This window comes from Rhagoletis pomonella, unplaced genomic scaffold, assembly GCF_013731165.1.
Source record: "Rhagoletis pomonella isolate Grant_MI unplaced genomic scaffold, Rhpom_1.0 Rhpom_scaffold_00007, whole genome shotgun sequence".
Lineage (NCBI taxonomy): Eukaryota > Metazoa > Arthropoda > Insecta > Diptera > Tephritidae > Rhagoletis > Rhagoletis pomonella.
Genome location: NW_023458561.1, coordinates 48432997 through 48446194, shown reverse-complemented (window position 1 = coordinate 48446194; position 13198 = coordinate 48432997). Strand labels below are relative to the sequence as shown.

The window sequence follows — 13198 nt, the reverse complement described above, 5'->3', positions numbered from 1 at the left end:
GGTCCTTTCGCGATTTTTGAAGAATTTAATTTTCTCATTGTTTCTTCTTTAAAAAATTATTCCTTCTTCTTACACTAACCACATAATCGTTTGTGGTTTACTATGTTTTTACTATTTGTTGGATACTCATTCGAACCACTGTTAAATATATAGAATTACGTATTAGTCAGTGCTCCAAATCAGTGCTAAGAGTTGATTTTTTCTTCGGTTAGGATATCTTGGCTGTACTCATTCATCACTGCGCACACTTAGGCTACCATGGGCTCATTGAGGTGACATATTGGAGACGCCTTGTGCCCCTGTTTTTATCTTAGAAATAAAACCATTGAGTAGCTCTCATAAAGCTCCCAAAATCGTAGATACTAGCAGAATCCGATTCAGCTAAACATGCAAAAGAGACTAGTAAAGAAACGAGCCTCGACGACCTCTCGCCAATGTAGAGCACAGAAATAGGTAGTGATCTACGCTTTAGATTTTTTCTGTATCATGTAAAACTGCATGGGACGCACCAACTCTATGTACATACATACAAACAGTTCACCATGTGAGGCTTCGAGCCGCATTTTTCCTCATTGCTGATTTACAGGTGTACAGGGCAGTAATAGATTTCTTGTTCTCTTCAACATTGCGCCGGCAGGTTAGCTTTTTTTGAGGCTAGCGGAGCTGGCTATACTCCTCCGTCTCATGACGTAAAGAAGAAATATGGCGCCCATCTCCTTCTGTTATTCCTCTCTCAGTGATATTGACAGAATCGCTGTTTCTGTGACGTCACATTTGTGCAACTTGTTCACATTTTTCTTGCAAAATGTCTTCTTATTCTTGCATTCTTGGAGAAGAGTTCTCAAAAAGTGCATCCCTATATTCACTGAATTATTCAAAAAGTCCATATAGTTCCGAACCTGATCGCTGGCTGGCTAACCAATAGTCAGCTATTTCCGTAATATGCTTTACATTCTGTTCATCGAGCAATGACGGTATCGATCGCGATAATCCACTTGTGTCAAGTTTAGTCCTCATTTTAGTAGCTAATCTGGACTTCTGTTTACTCTTTAGACAGCGCGTCTCTGTGAAGGTTGAACGCTTGCATCCAGCTTCCGAGGTCTTGTGCATTGAGCAAAAAAAAAAAAAATATTTAAAAAAAATTAAAAATCAACGCAATTTTTTTTTAACCGGCTAAAACTTCAGATTAAAAAGTTCAAAATTTTGATACAAACTTTTTGAATTTTTCTGAGGATTGTATAAATCTTTAAAGTTCTATTTATGTACATATGTATATGCTTTTGCACGATATTCTTATAAAAAAAAATACTTTAAAACCTTGCACATAATTGACAAAAATCACTATGTACTCATTTTTGCACTTCACTGTATGTCCAGTTTTCAAATTACCAAATATGAATGCCCAGTTTTTGAATGACTAAAATGTATGTCCCGTTACTTAGTAAATGTAAATTTTGTCTAGTTTTTGAATGACCAAAAATTAATTTCCGGTTTTAAATGATGAAGTTTATGTCCGACTTTTAAATGATTAACAATTTTTGCATAGTTTTTAAATTGCCAAAAGTTATGTCCAATCTTTCGATTCCTTAAATTTTATGTCCAGATTTTTAACTACTAAAATTTATGTCCAGCTTTTTAGTTATTAAAAATTTTGTCCAGTCTTTGAATGGCCAAAAATCTATATCTGGTTTTTAAAGCGTCAACGTTGCACGCAGTTTTAAAATAAAAAAAAAAAAGTATTTTTAAGTTATTAAAAAAGAAATGTCCAGGTTTTCAATTGCCAAAAAATATTTTCTTAATTGCCAAAAATTTTCTAATAATTTCCAAAAATTTTCTAAGTATTATAGCCACAAATAATATCTAGTTTCTAAATTGCCAAAAGTTAGGTGCAGTTTTTAAAATACCAAGTATTTATGTCCGGTTTTTTAATCACCAAAATTCAGGTGCAGTTTTATGATTTATACAAATTTATTTCTATTCCATGGGAAAAAATGTATGTTGGTTTCTAAATGATGAACAATTTATGTCCAGTTTTTAAATTGCCACTTTTTGAATTAAAAAAAAAATATGTTTTTAAAATTATCGAAAGAAGTTTATGCCCGGTTTTCAAATAACCAAAAAATTTATGTCTAGATTTTAAATTAACAAAGATTATTTCTAGTTTCTTATTTGCCAAAAATTGATGTCCAATTTCTGAACGACTGTAAATGTATGAACCAAAAATTATGTATATACAATTTTTAAAATTGCCTAAAAATTATGTAAATACAATTTTTAAAATCGCCTAAAAATTATGACAAGTTTTTAAATGTCTAAAAATTAGGGCGCAAGTGTGTCCTTTTTGAAGGTCAAAGAATTTCATATGTTCAGTTTTTAGTAGATGAAAAATTTGAGTTCAGTTTTTAATGACTAAAAACTAATGCGCAGTTTTAAAATTCACAAAAATACATGTCAAATTTATTTTCGGATTTTAATTTATCGTAACCTGTTTTTAGCTTTTCAAAAACTTTAGCGCAACCATGTCGAACGTTCCCACACACAAACACACAGCAAGAATTTGAATACCAAAGGTAGGTCTAAACGATTCTACTGACAAGCAGTTAATTTCTCATTCACCCCTCGTGCCCGGGGTCCTCATTCTCCATCGCATGTGCGAGTTAACTTTTAATATTTACTTGTACAGCAATTGTGAACTTTAGTCATGCCATTTGTAAAATTCTATTAAATCTGCACAACTTTGCAAATAAATGTCATTTACTGCTGACTTCTAAATTGTCAACTGAATAATACCAACAAAATAAGGGAGGCACTCCGAGAAAAGCCAAATGGAAAGGACAAACAAAGTGCGAAATTGCCGGATTTCAATTATACATATTTATGTATAAGAAAAAGCTACAAATTAATGTTTCACGAACCACTTGCACACTAACAAATAAGTGTATATACTATACACAGAAACTTTTACTTAACGAAGTACTACGCATATGTATGTAATTATGTATGTAAAAGAAAAACAGTATAGTATACAAGATACCCATAGCTATGCGCCAACTGATTTGATTGAATCTAACCTGTAAAGCGCCCAGAAGCAAGCACAAACGCTTTAACCACAAATGTTACGTATACGCAGTGGGGGAGCGCTGTGCTGTGCTATACTCAATGAGCAAAGAGGCGCATTGCAATGCCGCTAAAGAGACAAAGAGAGTAGTAGGAAACTGAAAATGAAGAAGTAGGCAGGCAGTTTAGCGGGTGGGTGAGCGGTTGACTGAAGTTTAGTGGCTGACTGCTTGGCTTGGCACTTAGAATGGGACTGAGAGGCACAGCCATCTGAATAGCAGCACCGTTGTTGTAGGGTCTAAAGTGACCAAATTTTCGTTGAACTTTTGTGCTAGCACTTCTTTGCCATTCATTAAATGTAGGCAGATCAAGTAGAGGTCAGGTTGGTGTTGTGTAGGAGCAAAAAATGAAATGACATTAACGGCTAACACTGAAAAATTTGTGAACTTAAGCTTAAAATCTGTATATATTTACATACACACGGCCGTATTTATGAAAACGGGACTCAAATATCTGTATTCGGCATATTGCTTGCTTTATTGCAAAGCCTGTAGTCGCAGAGAAATACAACAATAATCGAGCAACAGACTGAGGAAAGTAAAAACAAAAACGGCTGGGAATTTTTTCCTTTGACGCATACATATGTGCGCACTTTGCTGTAGCTAAAAGCACACAGCTGGTTTGGATACTGTTTAAATTTTTTATTTTATTTTTTGTCTATCTACTCCATCTTTCACCACTACTCACCTCAAGTCAACTCAACTCCATACTAGCTTTTGCACGCATCAAAGCATTTGTTGTGCGGTCATGGTCGTTCATTGTAGCTGCACAACACCTACATGTTCAACTACGTACTTATGCATACATACACATGCACATATATATGTATGTAAGCGTGTAGAAAATCGTTTGTATCTGACATAGTCGCAGTCACAGCCAACTGTCGTTGTAACTTGCTTTTTCTTCGTTTCACGTACAGCTGCTGTCATAGATGAGCCGTGCGAACCGTAGGATGTCCATATAAAAGCAAGAATGGAATGGCAAGTACGTGTGGGTGTTCAAAAAGGCTTATAGTAATGTAATTTCAATGCGCACAAGCATACACATATACACAAGCGAACGCTTTAGTTAGTAACAAAAAATAAGACAAACATTGTGCGATGCCAAAAACCGCAACATAGCACAGCGTTGAGTTCAGCAGCTGAACTGATTCATTCATTTAATTTCATGCGCAAAAATTATATGTATGTACATACATAAGTATTTATGTAGAAATTTAGTGTAAATTGTTGTAACGTAGCGTATGACTGTGTGGGTGAGCTAGTTAATATGTGTGTGTAGTATTTATGTATGTTTGTAAAATCAGTTGAAATGAGTACTAGTATAGTATATAGTATAGATATAACTTCGTATTCAGTAATATCTTTCTACTAAATCAGGCTTTTGTCAAACAATTACGCATACGACATGGGGTGCCGCTGTTGTTTGTTTGGAAGCTCTAGTTACATGGCGCATTTCTTTCTTTTGTGCCTTGTACTAAATTTGCATTATGTACTTTTAGTAATAACATTATGACTTTCCTAATTGCTCCAATCAGATTAGACATATACCATATTAGCCTAATCTCCTTTACTCCCCACACCTTCCATGCTGCATGGCTCACTCCTACTCTCAACTCGCTTGCTTTCCAGCGCTGCTTTGCTTCACGCGTCTGCTGGCGACTTGGAATGAAATTGGAAATCAGCGCAGGCGACGACTGTTTGGAAAATGCTGCGAATGTGTATGGGGGAATTGTTCGCTCGCGAATATGTTCCAGTGAAATTTTACGCTCATTTGTGTGTATATTTTGAGAGTGGCATCAGATGCTATGTTTCTATGCTTATGCTGCCAATAAAAGCTGCATTTTCTTTAACGAGAAAACTTTGTTTTATGGTTGCCAATAGCGCAAAGTTTGTGGAAAAAGTTTTCATAGCAGAAATAATTTTGGTGAGCGCTTTTTTTTTTAATTTTTTTTTTTTTTTTTGTTGAAATTTTGCAAGTCCAAAGACCTGCTGTGGGACTCTGGAAATCACTACGTGAATTCAGCAAATTCTGACAGTATGAGGTATATGTAAGTAGGTGTTGCATATTTTCAGGCACACCTGCTTTTCGTTTAGAGAAACTCGAATGCGAAATTTGAGCGTAGTGACTGAGGAGCATATCTGTTCTTTCCATTAAAATAGTCGGGAGTACTCAACAGTCATGTGATGGTTAGCACCAAACGATGTTTAGAACAAAGTCCATAAAATATATACTGTATATGGCTGGAGGCAATTTGCGATAAGTGAAAAGTACTAGGAATATCGAATTTCATATTTTTACCAGAGAAAAGAGACAGCGTTTTTATGTGAATTTCAAAAGTGCCAATTCAACTCATGCAAGGATATCTAGTATGAGGAATAACAAATCAATACCAAAACTAGCTTATTTACTCGTATAACATCATAATATGGATATCAAATGGAAGGTATTTTAAAGATCCCTAATTCAAAAATATCTTTAATAGGGTTGCCACCTATTTTGAATCGCATATTTATTTAATTTTTTGCTTAGAAAAAAAGATAAAATATTAGTATTCATGGGTACCAAGAGAAGGTTCTTAAACAATGCTTTCCCTAAATACAAAATGTTATCCTTTAGGATAATAGTGTATGGTTGTCACTTATTTTCGATTCTACGCAATTTATCTAAACCATCGAATATGGATTTCAAGTGAAAAGTATTGTTGAGCACTTTGATCAGGAAATATTTTCCATCAGGGTTGCCACGTTTCTATGTAATAATTTTTTAATTTGTAATTTCAATGGGCATTTTTTTATGTATACACAGTACATATACGCTCAAGATATATGCCATTCATTCTAGCGTATTTCGGAATAGGGTTGCCACCTAAATTTTCGATTAATGAATTTACTTAATAGATATCGAAATCCATTTTTTTTCTATTTCCAAAATATTTTTTTAAAGCTATCCAAATCTTGAAAACTTTAAAAAGTATATGCACTCCGGGCAAAGATCGGTCAACCTGGTACTATGTATTTATTACCACTACTTGCTAAGAATAAACTTCGCCAGATTTATAATATCCATGTTCCCATTATACTTAATGTAGATCCTCGAAGAAATATGAGGCCAGCGTTTGAGCACTACGTTTGGAAAAAGCCTTCTCCTCCGTTGAAAGCTTCCACCGAAATCGTTACATGAAATCTTTAGCGTGTAAATTACCGTAGCACCTAAGGACTGACGTTGGGGAGGAAGAGTACCATATAAAATGCTGAAAATTGTTACCTAGAGTCCGCAAAAAGTGGAGCAAAAAAAAAATCGATGTAGTAATGCGGATGGCGTGGAGGCGTGGCTGGTCGCCAATCCACAGATTTTTTATATTTCCGCGTTTTTGTGCAAAAATAAATCCGACACCAAATTTTTGCTATTTTGGAGCATCTTTACTAGTCCTTACCATATATTAGAATACAAAATTAGCTATGCAAATTTGTGGGCATCGCAGTTGTTCGATTTTCAGCATATTTATGTCTTCCTAGCCTAATCCAAGTTACAAACCCAAGTTCATTGAATTCAGATAATATTTTCCGTATCCGGCAACTAGTGTAGTGGGCGTGGTAGTTACCCATTTTTAACAGTTTTCAAACTTTTTAGTTCTATAGTGAAATGTTTCAAATAGCAAATTTCAGCAAAACCGAGATACGTTAGCTACCTTTTCCTGGACTATCTTATACGCGGTATTGGATATGCGCGCTAAGCGACGACATAAGAGACTGTTTGTCAATAAGTTCAATTACACTGTAGGGACAATCTTAAGTTTTGGTTTGATAAAAAAAAAACGCCGATACACGTAAGTTGAATATTGGGTGTCCTAGATTATGGCTTTGTATTCCTTTTTTACAGTTCACGATAGTTTAATTTTAATAAAAAAAATTCAAACGTTAAAAAGGAGAAAATATTTTAAAAAACAAGTAATTTTTAGCAAAAAAAAACCGACTTAAAAAAAAATATATATATATATATCTGTGTTCGTATGGAAAAGTAGCTTATGTCGAAAGGTTGGCTTTAGTAAAAATCGGCATTCGCAGCATACGATTGCGAATGACTTACGGGCGCTAAGCCGTTAAACAACTTTTAGCAAATAAACGTGCAAGAAATAGTTCCGATACTAGCAAGTCAATATTCTTTTTAAGTCTCATCAAAAAATTCCTTGTCGTTCAAAAAATAAAGGGAATGCCGCATTATACTAAAGCCGGCCTTTCGACATAAGCTACTTTTCCATACGAACACAGATATATTTCATGATCCACTGATCGGATCTAAACCAGATTAGAATGGGACCACCTCTGAGACACTACGCAAAACTCCTCATTTTTTGGAAGTCGGTTAAAAATGAATCCCCTAGTTATGAAAATCGTAGGGTAGAGAAACAAGTTGTGAATGATCAAATGTACTAAATGTGCAGTAATTTTTTGTATGGAGTAGAAGCAAGAAATTATGTTACTCATACGCCATATCGTACATGGCGGTATTCGTACCTGTCCTCATGTCAATTTTTTCATTGTTTTTCATTCGCATTGCATACTTAAAATGAATATATCCTGGAAAAATTACTGGATGTAGAACAGCGTACATAATCTACGACCCAAATTAAGATTACGTGTCTCGGCATATTTTTGTCATTTTAGCGTCCCTAGAGTGTAAGAAGTAAACTCAGTTTATTAAAAAAGGAGAATAAAAACAAAGCTAGAGTAAAAAAAGAACGTTTAAGAAAAAAATGAAGTTTCTCTTCTTCCGCGCGCAGCGCTTACACGCACTCATTTTATTTTATTTTTTTTGGTAAAGATATTTTCAAATGGCAACACCTCCCACTCATACATAGTAAAAGCTCTTACATGGCGCTCACAACAACAACATCTATAATATCGTAAGCTTTTACCTGTCGCACATTTCATTCATAAAAATGCGAAACCATAAATGAAAAGCTCCCGAAGGTACATCGTTGAAAAGTTTGACAAAGCCTCGCATGATTCTGGGCGAGTACTTTTTTGTTTTTAATGACATGAGGAACTTTTTTTTTGGTATTTTTTGGGACTATCTATACTTGAATAAGTGTGCGTAGCATTGCGCATACTTACACTGTCTCTCTCAGTTTGTCTCTGCCTTTGTCTGCCGCTCATATGAATGTATACACATAAGTGCATAGGCATGTGTGTGCTCACTACACTACACTTGCTTGTACTTTTCCGTCCATGAACTATGACAGCAATTTTGATTATTTGACAATAATGAAGCGACAGAAAGCATTGCAAATGCTGGCAAATATTTTAATTATTCATGTTGAATGCGGCATAGACAGACGCAGGACACTGGGGAAACTGGTGTTGAGTATGCGTGTTGTCTTTCCGGATGGTACTGCAGCAAAGTTGCGCAAGGGAAAGTAAAAAAAAAATTAATGATGAAAATGAGGATGAGGATGTTGAAAGAATTGGTTTTGTATTGTTTTATCACACTGTGACAGTTGAATGATGTGGTTGAAATAAGAGGATAAGGCGTTTGAAAGGCATGTAATGTATTAGTGGAGCAACGCCGCAAGTGTGAAGCGTCAAGTGTGTGGCAAGGATGATTTAAGTACATTTGCGTTGAAGAGATTTGGTTAGTTGTAAGAAAATAATGCTCATTTATTTTTTTTTTTTTAATCTAACTCATCTTCTTTGTTGTGTAGAAATTTAAAAGCTGTATCATTAGTAACTTTACATTTTAAAGCCGTTTTTCTCCAGTTTTTTTTTTTTTTTTTTTTTTTAATTTGGATTATGACACCGAGCGTTATGTATGTACATGACTATTTACCTATTACAGGTATGCATATGCTCATAAATTTTTATATTCATTCGACTAATTTTTAGGTTGCATGCTTATTTTTTTATTGCCGCAACATTGCTTCTAAGGGTGATTTTTTTGAGGTTAGGATTTTCATGCATTAGTATTTGACAGATCACGTGGGATTTCAGACATGGTGTCAAAGAGAAAGATGCTCAGTATGCTTTGAAATTTCATCATGAATAGACTTACTAACGAGCAACGCTTGCAAATCATTGAATTTTATTACCACTTTTTTATCCGCTTTTTTATCGACAAATTTTGTTCAGCGATGAGGCTCATTTCTGGTTGAATGGCTTCGTAAATAAGCAAAATTGCCGCATTTGGAGTGAAGAGCAACCAGAAGCCGTTCAAGAACTGCCCATGCATCCCGAAAAAATGCACTGTTTGGTGTGGTTTGTACGCTGGTGGAATCATTGGACCGTATTTTTTCAAAGATGCTGTTGGACGCAACGTTACGGTGAATGGCGATCGCTATCGTTCGATGCTAACAAACTTTTTGTTGCCAAAAATGGAAGAACTGAACTTGGTTGACATGTGGTTTCAACAAGATGGCGCTACATGCCACACAGCTCGCGATTCTATGGCCATTTTGAGGGAAAACTTCGGAGAACAATTCATCTCAAGAAATGGACCGGTAAGTTGGCCACCAAGATCATGCGATTTGACGCCTTTAGACTATTTTTTGTGGGGCTACGTCAAGTCTAAAGTCTACAGAAATAAGCCAGCAACTATTCCAGCTTTGGAAGACAACATTTCCGAAGAAATTCGGGCTATTCCGGCCGAAATGCTCGAAAAAGTTGCCCAAAATTGGACTTTCCGAATGGACCACCTAAGACGCAGCCGCGGTCAACATTTAAATGAAATTATCTTCAAAAAGTAAATGTCATGGACCAATCTAACGTTTCAAATAAAGAACCGATGCAAATTTTATGCGTTTTTTTTTAAAAAAAAGTTATCAAGCTCTTAAAAAATCACCCGTTATAAGCTGCCTGCTTAGTGACTTTCCGTGCCATGGCTTGGTGCCTTGCATGTCTCCTACCTCTTCTTGTTGAATGCCTTTGGGGCATCTCGCATGCCCATGCCGTGCCGGCTCTCATTAGTTGGTAGCGCCTCAAAGGCATCCGCGCATACTTAACTCAACAATGTTGGTGGCTGTTTTTGTTTATATCCCTTGAAATTGTATATACAATAAAATACTAATAAAAAAAAAAAACAACCTGAGTAAGCCACACATAGCAACGAGTGCGCCACACAGTGTTGCCACACATGGGCTTTTCCTACCAAAACTGGTAGGTTTTTTTCCATTAGGTAGGTGGGTAGACTTGATTGGATTTTGGTAGGTTTCGTGACAATGAGTAATAGTTATTTGCAAAAAATAGAAAATATGTATCGCCTGACATTTTAGTAACCTGTTTACGCGAATGTTCCACCGAGGCGTTCATATAGCGGCGGCCGCAAACATGGAAATACCTATATATTGTTGCCAATATACAATATGAACATCCGTATATAATTTATGGGGTACTTGGACCAAGATTCCATAAAAGTGTGCCAATGGGTTCGTACCCAACCATATTCCAGGCGGAGATCGTCGCAATCAAAGTCTGTGTTCGCGAATGTCATCCTAGAAGGCAAATGAGGCCAAAATAAATATTATATCGGATATTCAGGCAGCGTTAAAGGCCATAGACTCTTTTAAATCGGCATGAAAGGCTTGTGGACTCTTGAACCACCTGAGAGCCCACAATAGCGTAACGCTGTGGTGGGTTTCGGGATATGAAGGGTTTGAAGGAGGAAAGGGATGACTGTTTCGCAAAGCGTGGAAACCAAATGCGCTTGTATGGTCCCGAGCTATGCTAAAGTACATCTAAAGCATACACTGCAGATCTACTTAGGAGCTAGCTGGGAATAATCTCAGATTGCTATCAACTGGCGGAAGTCAAAGAGAATAAGACAATCAAAGAGATTCATAGCTCCTTGCAGGAAGAACTTCTAAAGACACCTTGAACTTAGAACTCTTACTAGCTCCCTGAAAGCACACTGCATGTTAACGAACCATTTGAATTAAATGGGTCTTTCTTTAGAGACGGACTGTAGGTTTTGTGGGCTGGTGAAGGAAACCCCAGAGTATATTCTAGCTGCCTGCTCACGAATCATGAATCGTAGTTTGATACATCTTCGAGAACGATTGTCTTCTCTATCTAAAATTTGGAACATGGAGTCATCCAAAGTGCTGAGCTTTTTGAATAGCTTAAGATTGGAATGGGATTTATCGCAATTTATCTTCTTACGTCTCAGCGCGAGTAGCTTTGACTTAATATTAGTAATAATATCGTCACTAGATACGAAAGAAGACTCTGGGATCTTTTGACAGCGAAAAAGGACGCGTGAAAATAATTTACGGAAAAATACGCTTGAGAAAATTTCGGCGAAGAAAGTCGAATAAACATGGATTCAACATCATTCCGGAAAAATTCTTTGGGGAATTCGTATACTGTTACACTCGCATACATACTTCGCTGTCAAAAAGTTAACCCGTCTTTCTTTGCCGTCACCTATGTTAAGAGTCTTTCTTCGCCGATTTTTTTTTTATGCGTCTTTTTCGCTGTGAGTAAGGAGATATAGATTTGGATAAGTCTGTGTAATGAAAAGAATTGTTATACGCAGTTAATTTGTTTTTATTGTACTACCTGTGTTTTAGTTTTACTAAATATTGGCTGTATTTCTTTAGTCATTCTGAACGTTTGGAATAAACTTTTTTGTTTACTTATTCTTTAGAACGTTCCTGATGATATGTTAACGTGTATTTGAAAAGCATTCTGTTTATTCCGGCTGTGAAATGGGATTATCCGGAATGTATAAAGAAACGCAGCCATTATTGTATCTAAGTTTATAATAAATTTGACATTGAAAAAAAAAAATATTACAAACTCAAAAAAAAAAAAATTTTTTTTGGGAGGTTTTAGTTGGATATGGTAGGAAATTTTGGTAGGGGAAAAAATATTTGTCTGCGGCAATACTGGCGCCACATTTGGCCTCTTCGCACTCACACACACAAACGTGCTGTTGTTTTCATTGCTATTTGCCAACATTTTAACTCAACGCTCGATTTTAATAGGACTCAGTTGAATTTTTTCGCTCGTCCAGCAAACGCGTTCATCTAACCGCAAAAAGCAAAGAATTTATTTGCATTAAAGTTCGTGAGTTGCGGTGCCTTTGTTCATACGCGACCCGCTGTTTGTGTGTGTGTGTGTGTGTGTGTATGCGTGCACTAACTTGCGGACGGTTATCTACAAACTTTTGTGCTTTAAAATTTTAGTGGCCATTTTGCGTTTTTTTGTTTTTTTTTTTTTGTTTTAGTTTAGTGGTGTGCTGAGCATAATTTTCACAAAAATGTTTGCGGTATGATTATAAAAACATACGTAATTTCGCACATAAGTATGTTATACGTATGTAGTAGCGAAAGAGTTTTGCTACCAAAAGCACTCGCAAATTCGCTACAACATTATGCCTGTCCGCTAAGCAGCTGCGTGTGTAATTAGCTAATAGAATTTTCTCATTTTGTTGACTTACATACATGTATGTACATACATATATTCGCGCAAATTTATTATGCGGGTACAATATTATGGCTTTGCTGTCTCTAATCACTCGACTACACCAAAGTTGGACATGAGTCTTCACCGGCGGACGGTGACACATTATGTGCGCAAGAAGTTTGGGTAATCGACTTTCTGTGCTGGACATGAATGTTGTTGTTGTTGTTGTGCTACTTGCTGTTTTGCTGCTGTTGTTGTTTTAAGTTATATCTGTCTATAAAAAATCCATGTGTTTACAAGATTTGAATGCAATCACTGACAGCACTACCCTAAATACTTATGTATGCGTCACCCTTTATTTATTTACTCATTTGCCTACACAAGTTGGCTTAAATTGTCTTTCGCTTATTATGTGTATCTAAATTCTTTATTTCACTGAAAATATATTAGGGTGCTTCACCCCCAAAAAAAAAAAAAAAAAAAAAAAAAATCGGAATTGTTTCTTCCACTGAAAATATAAATTTTGAAAATACCGCCAAAAAACGGATTATCTTATAAAGAAAATAAGTTTTTCAAATGTCTACAAAAATGTTTAAAATTTTAACCAACGAAATCATAATAAAATTTTGGGAGGCATTTTCAATTCGGTTTAGCTTACTTGTTTTAGGTTTTTTTGGTGA

The 13198-nt window shown here is 35.8% G+C and overlaps 1 protein-coding gene across 1 annotated transcript in view; it reads left to right on the top strand.

Moving 5' to 3' along the window:
* The window catches only part of LOC118742974 (regulator of G-protein signaling 17), a 67241-nt gene that overhangs the window by 37368 nt on the left and 16675 nt on the right, over positions 1-13198 (top strand). The window lies entirely within an intron of this gene.